We start from the raw sequence: 11,441 nt of genomic DNA on the forward strand, positions 1-11,441 counted from the left end.
ATAAGACTTGAACCTTCAATCTGAAATCCGCATCGGATTCATCTTGAAAAATCCTATACCTCTAGAATTTGGCCAACTCCTTTATGTGTGTGACTTATAAGCTTTTTATTGGGCTAGTAGTATTTCGATTCGAATTGAATTCTAACACAAACCAAGATTGGCCTTTAGCAAGCATCATGTTCTTTTGTTAAATAGAGTGTCAACAAACAATCCTAAGCCTTGTTAACTCTATAGTTATATATAATACGATCCTTTCATACACAAAAATAGTGTTTATCTCAAGGACTCCTCAGTATGAATTGATATCCATTAATGATCAAATAATTTAGATAGGGTTTTAACCTAATCCCACTATAGCCATAAATTTGAGTGGTCGCCGATGTCTTCCATTATTCTTATTTGAGATTTTTTTTTAAGGCAGTCAAAACGTGGTATGAAATCAATGACAAAAAACTATATTAACTATTTATTTGGTAAGGTAGTCTTCTTGTTCATGCAATGTAATAGTATATACGGTCTCTAATTCATACAAGCTATATATTATTGAAAAGAGGATTCAAAGAGCTTTCCAACAAGCTATAATAGCTCTTATGATTCATCAGATAAGATGGTCAAAATATAGGACAAAATCAGTGGTAAAACTGTAAATATTATCCAACTCTCTGCCATGAACAAATCACACACATAGATACCTCAAATGACAAAACAACATTTCTTTTCAAAATCATCATTTATAACATAGAGCCAAGGAACCAAAAACGTAAAACATGAAACATACCAAGGATAATACTCTTTACCTTTTTTCAAGCCAATCTTTGCAAGTTGGCTACCTCCTATTTGTCTTGCTTCCTTTAGCAAAATCATCATTTATAATATAGAGCCAAGGAACCAAAAGCATAAAACATGAAACATACCAAGGATAATATCTCTTACCTTGTTTCAAGTCAATCTTTGCAAGTTGTCTCTTTCATCTTTGTCTTGCTTCTTTTATCACCAAAACCATCTTAAATCAACACCAAAACACACTAACATATTCATATAATATGCATCCAATATATATAAACATAGATAAAGGGAAATGAAGGAGATCTTTTAGTTACTAAGGCTTCCAAAGTGCTTCCTTGTTTTCTTTTCTTATTTTGTCTTCTGAAACCTCTTCAATTCCTTCCTTTTTCTTCACAAAACAAAAGAAAACAACATGAAAAAGGCTGGCTATTGGAATGGACAGGAGAAGATAATGGACAAAGGCTTGAAGTTTCCTTTTTTTGTCTTTTCTCTCTTTATATATATCCATACCTTTTAATATGGATTTATATATGCATATATGTCTCTTTATCTTTTTGTCATTATTTTATATATATATATATATATATATATATATATATATATATATATATATATATATGTAGACACACACACACACATACATGTAAATATATATATTTAAAACTGAAAATATCTCGAAACAGGGTCAAAAGACATAAATGCCTTTAGAATGTACCTAAGGGTATTACAATTATAGCCTAATTCATGTTGGTCATTATGTGTATTAGTTCATATTGAAGAACTGTTGAGATAGACACATTTCTGCGTCTCAATCTCGAGAAATATTGGTTGACAAAGGATTAAATTGTACGTAATGTTAGTGCTGTAAAAGCTTAAGAGATGTTTGTGACACTCTGTTGTCCGAGTGGATATAATGATTTGCTAGAGGCTAATTTTGGCCTGTTTTGAATTCACCTTGAATTTAAACACTATCAGTTTGATAGAGAGCTTATGAGTCACACGCATATAGGGGTTGATTCGAACCCAAAAGTGAGGATTATTTTGTAATAATCCTAGTGTTTAAGGAAAAAGAGAATTTAGTTGACCACACTTTAACCAAGGTTGGTGTGCATGGTGTTGGGTGACACCATGCAAAATTATAAAAAGCATGACATGACTAGACAAAAGATTTTCCAGCCATGCAAGGTTTAAAGTCATGCTGGGCAGCATACTTGTGGTGCCATCGGTGCATGGCTTGATGCATGTGGAGCGACACACTTGTGTGCCACCGGTGCAAGTCATAAAACATGTCAGTTGTGCTTGTTTACATACCAGTCATGCATGTGTGTTGAGGGTGTTGTATTTGGATGAAATTCTTGTTGTACTTGGACACTGCACATATTTAAAATGTGCGTTAAAATTAAAATAAAAAGAATACATACACAATAGAAACCCTAGTCACAAGGTTTTTGGGTTTTCTCTCTTTCTTCCCATGAACACACATAATCCAATAAAAAAGCCCTAGCAACCTTCTCTTTAGATTGCCCTTTGCGTGTACATGCTCCGCATAGATACTAAGGTGCCACCTCTCGAGGGTTAGATAGTGTTCAATCTCAAGCCATGTGATGATTTAGAAGAGCCACTAATGCAAATATAAACCTAAAACATCTTATGAGTGTTTTGAATGATTCATAAATATATGTTCTAAAATAGGTACCTTAGTTAGGGTTTTTTAGAATTCTTGATTTTAAAATTTTTAAATTTTACTGCATTACCGGTTATCGGTGTCTTGAAAGCCTTATAGTGATATTAGAGTCACTATTTAGTAAATTTTCATGAAAATATATGTCTATTGTTTGTTTTGATTAATTTTATATATTGATTGCATTTAATCAAATTAATTAAGACTATATTTGATAAAAATGATTTGTAATTGTGTTGTTACACTATTTGTTAAATATCATATATAACGTAAATTGTGTTAAATTATTGAGTGATAACATTTGAATTTTTGTTTGAGTTTTATAAATATTTACAGGTTAAATTTTAATTAAAAGTCACAGGTTTTATGTCATTGTATAAAATTACTTTTGAATCCTATTGATTGTATGATTTGAGAGTTACTATTAATGTGAGTAGGATTTACGTGCTATATTCTCCCTCTCTGGTGACTAGCTTATTGAGAACGGGAGTCCTCTCCATTATTAGTAACATTATTGATCATCCAATTCCAGCAACTAGTAATAAGTTTTTAAGTTGACCCCAGAAGGCGGGTCAATTAACAAATAAGCAATTTAAAAGCACCTTGACTAATATTCTATATCTCAATGCAGCCGAGATGTCAGCAAAATATAATTGATTTCTAGCAGATGTATCTTTCATTGAATAGACAAAAGCCAATCTTTATGTCAATGGGACCCTTCAAGTCATCTTCCTTCGTCAGTACGACACTACGCATCTCAATGTTTGTCCATATACAAGAAAATTTAAACAAGAAAAGACGTGTGTTGACTAGATAAAATTTCCATATAAACAAAGCCAAGCATCATCTGCCTTTAGTTGCTAGTGTAGTGGATTGATTGGATTGCTAATCGATCATCGAGCCACCGTCAATTATGACATTAATATTCTGAAAATGTGTGGGCCAAAATAAATACGTGGTTGAGGTAGGTAGCACAGCGTTGTTGTCTAGCCAAGCGCTTTCAATTTGTCAGTGTGGTGGAGGTGCCATGCCGTTTGGGACACTGCCTGCAACAGTATGTTATATATTTTAACATTTATGTCCTCATCATAATTTTAATGAATTTTGTGCTGTTGACTGGAGCATTTTTTGGTTCCAACATTATCGGCAAGGAGATTTTCTGTGCCGGTTTTCGTGTCAAGTAAAAGGGGAGGACTGCTTTTTCACAAAAATAAACATATCATTCCCGCTTAAGTTAAAATAAACAAAAAAAAAAAAAGTAGTTTGATAATTTATTTTTTATTTATAAAATAAAAAATTATAATAATATTTTATTCTTAATAATAATATAATAGATATTATAAATAATAATTCAATTATTATTTTTATTTTAAATATTAAAAAATTAATAAAATAATATTAATTTTATTATAATTATATTTTTTATTTATTAATTTTATTAATAAAAATAATTTTATTTTAAATTATATCTGAAAATATTTATATTAATATCATTTTATTAATTATAATTAAATATAATAATTATTTATACTTCTAAAATTTTATCAAATATAATATTTATTTATATTCATAACCTTTAAGTAATATATTTTCCAAATAATCTTTTTAACTCTAATAGTCTTTCAATCCACCCCTTCTAAGTCTGAAGTTGACAAATGTTGAAAGATTTTGGGAGATTTCTTCGGTGTAAAGACATAAAAATCCTTTGAGCATCCTTCCACATGATACGAATAATAATTATTGACTATAACAACAAATATAATAATAATAATAATACTAAAATCAAGAGTACTATATATAATAATAAGAAATAAGTACAAATAAATATAATACAAGTAACATCTAGGGAGATAAAACGCATTGGAATCACAATTTCTAAACGGGTTTCTTTTGTGGTTGGTAATAGAGGTCCCAAAGATTATTAATGTTTCTACAACTGAATATATGTGTGATTAAGTTCACACAATCTCAAGTTTAGAAACTATACCATATTTAGATTTCCTTATAAAAATTGAATATTAAATATTATTTTGAGTTTGAGTAATATTAAATCTTTTATAGTTTATATAGTGAGTGACCCAACAACAATTTATGTGAGCTTATAAGGAGTGAACATATTAGCGGTTAGATGTAAAACAAGCAAAATTTGTGCTTAAATGACTCCCACACAATCTTATGTTCATGTGGTGTGAACCCATCAACTTAATTTGTGGGCTCAAGTAAAAGTTACATATGTTAAATGGTTTACAAACCCAATTGAAAGATTGAATACCACATTGTCTAAAAAAGTTAAACATAAGAGATAATGCTCAAAATAAATAGAGAAATTTTAAAGATAATGTTTAGTAAAACAGTTTTATATATGAAATATAGATTATTGTAACATACATAATAATACATGATCTTCACAAGTCTATTTCTTGTCGTTTGAACTATGGCTGAAACTTGTGTTTAAGGAATAAAAGTTCCACAAAACAAAGAATTTGGTTGCTTCAAAGGAACCAATGCCTCCCCCTTTTTTTTTAATATTCAATTTCCTATTTCCTTAATTATTGCAATATCCTTATTTAAATACAAAACTGTAACATTTATATTAGAGTTGTGAAACAAGACAAACACACCCAAAATTTAGGCCACAACTGAGAAACGAAAGTAAAGATTTAACAAAAAAAATTATAGTGTAAATGTGTAACTTCTAAGCACCTTCTCTTAGCAAATCTAAATTAAGATATTCTCTAAGCCCTTAACTATCTTAGCTCTAGTAATTTCATAAGGTACCTTAAAACACTTTCTTCTAGAATAACAAACACATTTTATAGCCTTCCAATGATCTTTCCTAGACCCAAACATTATCTCTTGCTACAAAAACTAAGCTTTGACTTTCTACATAACATAGTGTACACAAAACTACTTAGAGCACTTGTGTAAGGATTAATGTGTTGCATATCAAATTTTTGAAATCTGTCTTTGGCGACTGATCGAAAGATAACTTGAAGTATGCTACCAATGGTGACAAGACTAATACAACCTACCACACCAAACTTCTCCAAGACTTTGTCAATGTACTTATAAGAAGTAATAAACAATTTCTTGTGTTTCTCAGACACCTATTAGTTTGTATCTCTAAGATTTTCTTCACAACTCTCAAATCTCACCTCACTTCACTATTCTTGCTATTTTTGAACCTCTTCAATTCCAGTGGATACAATAATTATACCCTCCAAGTATAACAACAAGAAGACTCCTATATGTTTGTTTATCACCTTTAAATAAACACAAAAATTGTCCTTACTTCTTATGTACTCATTCTTGGTCTTAAAGTCATTATCAACCTTAAGGTACAATTTCTAAGGTGGCAATTGTTAAATAATATGTCTCATATTTGAAGAATGTGCTTTACTTAAAGTTTCCAAATTGATGGAATGGGTGTTCCATCACAAAGGAACAAATGTTCGAAATGACAAAGTAATAGAATAGGGTTTCCAATCATCGTTGATGAGAAGAATAATCGTTTCACCAAATTTTTTTGTTCCTCATACCGAAAGCACCTTAGTCGTTTCAAGTGGAACGGGTTGTCCAAATGGTCTTGTTAGGACATTATTCATTTTACTAATAAGAATGATGACTTTGTAGACGTAAGCACCTTGTCAAGGTTAAAGAGCAAAACATGTGTTCCACCTTTGAACACCCTTTCTGATGGGTGAGAAGAAGATTTTTTGTCGGGACATTATCCATTTTACTAATAAGAATGATGACTTTGTAAAGATAAGCACCTTGTTGAACCATATAAATTAGTGTGTCTTGTGAGATTGTTATATTTCCTTGATTCTTTCACTTGTTTTATTATGTAGTTCAATTCAATATCTTGCAAAGATCATAATTAAATCACAACAATTGGTATCAAAGCAATGCTAATATGAGTGAGTTGAGTGGTTCAACAAGGTATTGAATTGAATTGCACAACTTAGTGTTATCCTAATCGATGTTCCAAATGATGTTGCATTTGCCAGTAGTCATCCATACATGATAAACAACTATCTATTAAGAAAAGGTGATTTTAACTAAACCGTTATACAAAAACAATCAAGCCATGGAGGCATCGAGATTTGTCGATAGCTAAGTTGGCTCAACATTGTGACACTGATCTACATGTAGTACTCTTTGATTGGTCTAACAATGTTACAAAGCACAACATGTGTGATGAAGTCCATCAGGATTGGATTATTGTTGATACTATATTCATTGCCTATCTATCGATAGTCAATTGTGACTTCCACACTTTTAAGCGTGACTACAAGTGGTCCTATGTATAGAATATGCCATCGACAGGATTATGGATGGCAAATGCATTAAGCCATAGAGTATCGTGGATAAGGTAATGTTTACTATTTTTATTATATCTAAAAAGCCCCTAATAATATTGATATGGAAATGATTAATAATGTTCAATTTTTTGCAAGTATACATATTTATCAACTTTAAGAATGAACATTGGAATTACGTTGAAATCGATCAACATTGGTAGACTGTCAGTGTATATGACTTTGTAAAACCCTATATGGCCAAATTCTCATAGAGTGGTTGAATAGAAGCTTTCAAAAATTAAGGTGGAATTAAAAATTAAACAATTAAAATCACATATTCAAATTTAATCAAGAAATCTAGGTAACAATTAAACAATATAGATGCAATAAATTACAAGGAGTAAGGGAAAAAGAATGCTAAATGAATTATAATGGTTCGAAGCTTCTGTGTCAAGTCTTATACATTAATTTCTTCAAAGGAACCCCCTAAAGTTCCACTATCAATATATTAACTTGATACATTAATTATTACAATATTATGCCTTAGTTGCCCAATATTATGTTTGTGTACACTAGTTGGTATGGGATTTCATTTTTTACAATAGTTTATAGAGATTTTGCACAAGTTGCTTTGAGTACAAAATGTTTACAATACTATTTGCCTCTAACTAGGATGATAACAAGTGATTACAAAATCTCTTTAAAGATTTGATATAAGCACTAAAAGAGTAAAGGATTGACCAAAGGATACGAGCTTTTGAATATATTTCTTTTCTTGATTTCTCTGATAGAATTCTAACCTTTGAATATTCTCCCAAAACTTGTTCTCATACTTGAATTTTGAAGAATGATGAGAGCTAGCCATTTTAATTAAAATTATAGCTCAACCTTTAAGGTAAGTAGCTCGACTCAGCTCGCGAGCCGTGTCTTCCTAAGTCAAATGGTGTTGTTTTTGGTTGGATTAAAAGAAATGAAATTTTGTGGCTTCCTTCACTTTCATTCGTGTCTCTCTCCATGTCCCTGGTTTTTAGTTCCAGACTACAACCCTGAATCTTCTGTTCTAGCATCAATTCTCCGTTGACAAGGATTTCTCAGGTGGAACGGTTCGTGTTTTTCTATTTTTTAACTTTGAATTTGTTAATTTTTAACTTAAATTTGTTGAGCCCTAACTTTGGAATTAGGGTTTCTAAATTGGGGGTTTTATTATACTTGCTTATTTGTGTTGTAGTCTTGCTATTATGGATTTCGTTTTATGGCTTCTGATGATTTTGAAATTGGTTTGCTTCAATTATTTTTTTGTTGGAGATATGCTTAGTGTTTCCAGTTATTGGGGCTTTTGTAGAACGGACATGTTGACTTGGTCTGTAGGCCATACAGTTGCTTTGCTAGAAAAATTTGGACTTTTGAAGTGAATTATAAAAGAAACCATTTAATTTTGCAAAGGTGGAAATTCACAACCTCCTGAGTTTTTCTTGTGTTTAAAGTTTTCCAGAATGTATAACAACCTTTATAACATTAAAGTCTTTTTAATCATCCTCCTCTCTGATTTTTAGAAGCAGTCTGTAACTAATTCAGTAAGCCTTTGCTTATTTTATTTTTCAAAATTTTGTTTCAATAATTTGCATTGTATTTTGGACATTACAACTGTCTTGAGATAAAATCCATAAAAAAGGTAAAATAAATGAAATGTTGAAATTTGTTTATTAGTTGTTCGGTGAAATGCCCTATTGAGTTTTATATGCATTTTTAATTTCATCTGTTGCATTTCTATTTCTTGGTTTTTGTGCAAGTTTTTCATAGTTCTTAGTGAGCCTTGACTGATAGTTAGTATTTAGATTTTTGCGGGTATTCTTATTAATTTACAAATTTAAACCAAAATTTCTTAAGATGTCCTGTATAACCACGAGGATCAAAAGTGAATTTTCCAAAAGTGAATTTGAATTACCAATTTCTTGCATGAAGTTTTAATTAAAGCTTAAGTTTTAACATGTAACAATCTTAAACTTTCCCCTCTAGGTAATTTGTGTAAAATTGTCTAATATTTATATCACTTTTGGTAGGATTGATAGGTAATGGCCTAAGATTGCAAATAAGGTTTTTTTGGTTAAAAATGAAAACTTTTTTATTTATCAAACTAATTAAGGAGAATAGTTTTATGATTCTCCGAATTTTAAATTGAAATGGTAAAATTTTTGGTACTTTGTATGATATGGGAAATGGAATCTTAATGACCAAAAATGGTAAAATTTGTGGTACCTGATATGATATGGTAAAATATATTCTATATATATTTAATTTATTTTAATTACATTTACAACTAACAGTCTAATTATGATTGTGATGTAGAATATGACATCAAGAAGAGTAGAACCATTTGAAGCAAGTCGAGCTTCATCGCAAGCATTTACAGTTAGCACGATGACTCATTTTGTATGTACATCGATTAAGAGAAAATTGGTGCAAATTGAAACACCTATACCTATTGAAATGGTTAGAATTAATGATGTGGATATTGATTTGATTGCAATTGAAATTTTGATGTCTTATCTTCAGTTGAAGAAGATGAAACAATTAAACGTACTGAAAGACAAACAAAAACACCATTTTTTGTTATTCCATCTAATAAGAGGAGGAAAACATCAGTTGTTTGGGAGTGTTTTCTAGAAGATATATTTGTTACTATTGTAGATGCTACATATACGGTATGCAAGTATTGTAAAAGACCAAGGCTACTTCCTATTTGACACGACATATGAGTCAATGTGTTGATAAGAAGAAAGCGATGGGGAAAGATTTAGTCGTGGGGGGACAAACTATCTTGGGTTTTCAACGTTCAACCTTAGGGTTATCTATTCCAACTGTGGTAAAAACAAAGACGAATTATGAGCATCACAAGGTCAGTTTGAATTTAATTAATAACGTCTATTGTTACTATGAAATTGTTATGAAATTAATTTTATTAACTAATGCAATGATTATGATGTTGGTGTTTCAGGTTCGAGAGGCCTTGACTCACTTGGGTATGATATCTGAATTGCTATTTAATATAGTTGAACACCCCGACTTCATTAATTTTTGTCATGTTTTGTAACCTCTTTATGAAAAAGTTGGAAGGAAAGAAGTCAAAGTTGATAGCATTAGGGTTTATCAAGTAGAGCGTATGAGGTTGAAGAACACTTTTGATGAGACCAGAAGGATTAGTATTACTACTGATCTTTGGAAGTCAGATCATCAAAATATTGAGTATATGGTAATTACGACACAATGGGTAGACCAGTCGTGGTCGTTAAATAAACGAATTATAAATTTTGTGTACCTACCTCTGCCTAAAAGAAGAATAGACATTGTAGTAGCAATTTTTGACTGTTTAAAAGGTTGGGGGATTGAAAATAAGGTAAAATCAACTTTGCAAATCGTTTTAAAAAATATACGTATAATTTTATTGCATCTCATTATTATTCATTAATTTTGTTTGTAAGTGGAAACTGTCACAGTAGACAATGCTACTGCAAATGATAGTTGCATCAGAAGGTTGAAGGAAGATTTTCAAATGCAGAGATTTTTGTTGTGTGATGGAAGACTTTTCCATGTTAGGTGCACTGCCCATATTGTAAATTTGTTAGTTTAGGATGGGGTGGCTGTAATTAAACCCATTATAAACAATATTCAAGAGAGTGTGAAATTTATAAAAGCTAGTGAAGCAAGACAAAAATTTTTTGCGAAAATTGCTATGCAGTGTGGAATAAAAGAAAGGAAGCTAGTTTTGAATTGTGCTACGTGATGGAATAGTACATACAAAATGCTAACGACAACACTACAGTTTAGAGAGGTCTTCCTTCGTTTTATGTTTGTTGAGTCAAGTTATATATATTGCCCGACAAGGGAAGAGTGGGAGAGATTGGAGGTTGTCTATGACTTTTTAGAAATATTTGATGATATAACAAAATTAATTTCTAGGTTGCAGTATACAACTACAAATAGGTATTTTCAGTAAGTGTTTAGGATAAAAGAGATCCTTAAAGAGGAAGAATTTGATGAAGATTATTCTATATCAATGATGGTGCGAGCAATGTCAAAAAAATTTAACAAATAATGGGGTGAGGTGAATTTCCTTATGGCGATTGCTAGCATCATGGATCCTAGATAATTAAGTTATCAATGATTATGTTTATTATAATATATATGTAGAGAAAGAACATGTTTTTAACTGATTAGTTTGGCTTGTGATGATTTTAGGATAAAGTTTCTTATGATTACTTTGACATTTCTCATTTTATATGGTGAAAAAAATGTCCATATGGAGATAGAAAATATTAAAAGAATAATACAAAGAATACGTTGACATGTTATCATCAGGAAATTCGTCAACTACATTTGCATATCCACAATAACAACTAAGGACCCAACAAGCACCATCAAGTACATCAGATAATCATTGTCATTAACTGAAACTTTATAACATATCATAGGTTCTAATGTTTAATTTGTAGGTAAATCATCAAACTCTTGATATTATGAGAGTAGACATTATGGCCTTGGATATAGTTGGCTGCGTTTGAAGGATCATAAAGAGAAAACCTACTCGAAAGAATCCATGAAGTCTGAGTTAGAAATGTATGAGGTGAATTTCCTTATGGCAATTGCTAGCATCATGGATCCTAGGTAATTAA

Source organism: Mangifera indica, chromosome 1, assembly GCF_011075055.1.
Source record: "Mangifera indica cultivar Alphonso chromosome 1, CATAS_Mindica_2.1, whole genome shotgun sequence".
NCBI lineage: Eukaryota > Viridiplantae > Streptophyta > Magnoliopsida > Sapindales > Anacardiaceae > Mangifera > Mangifera indica.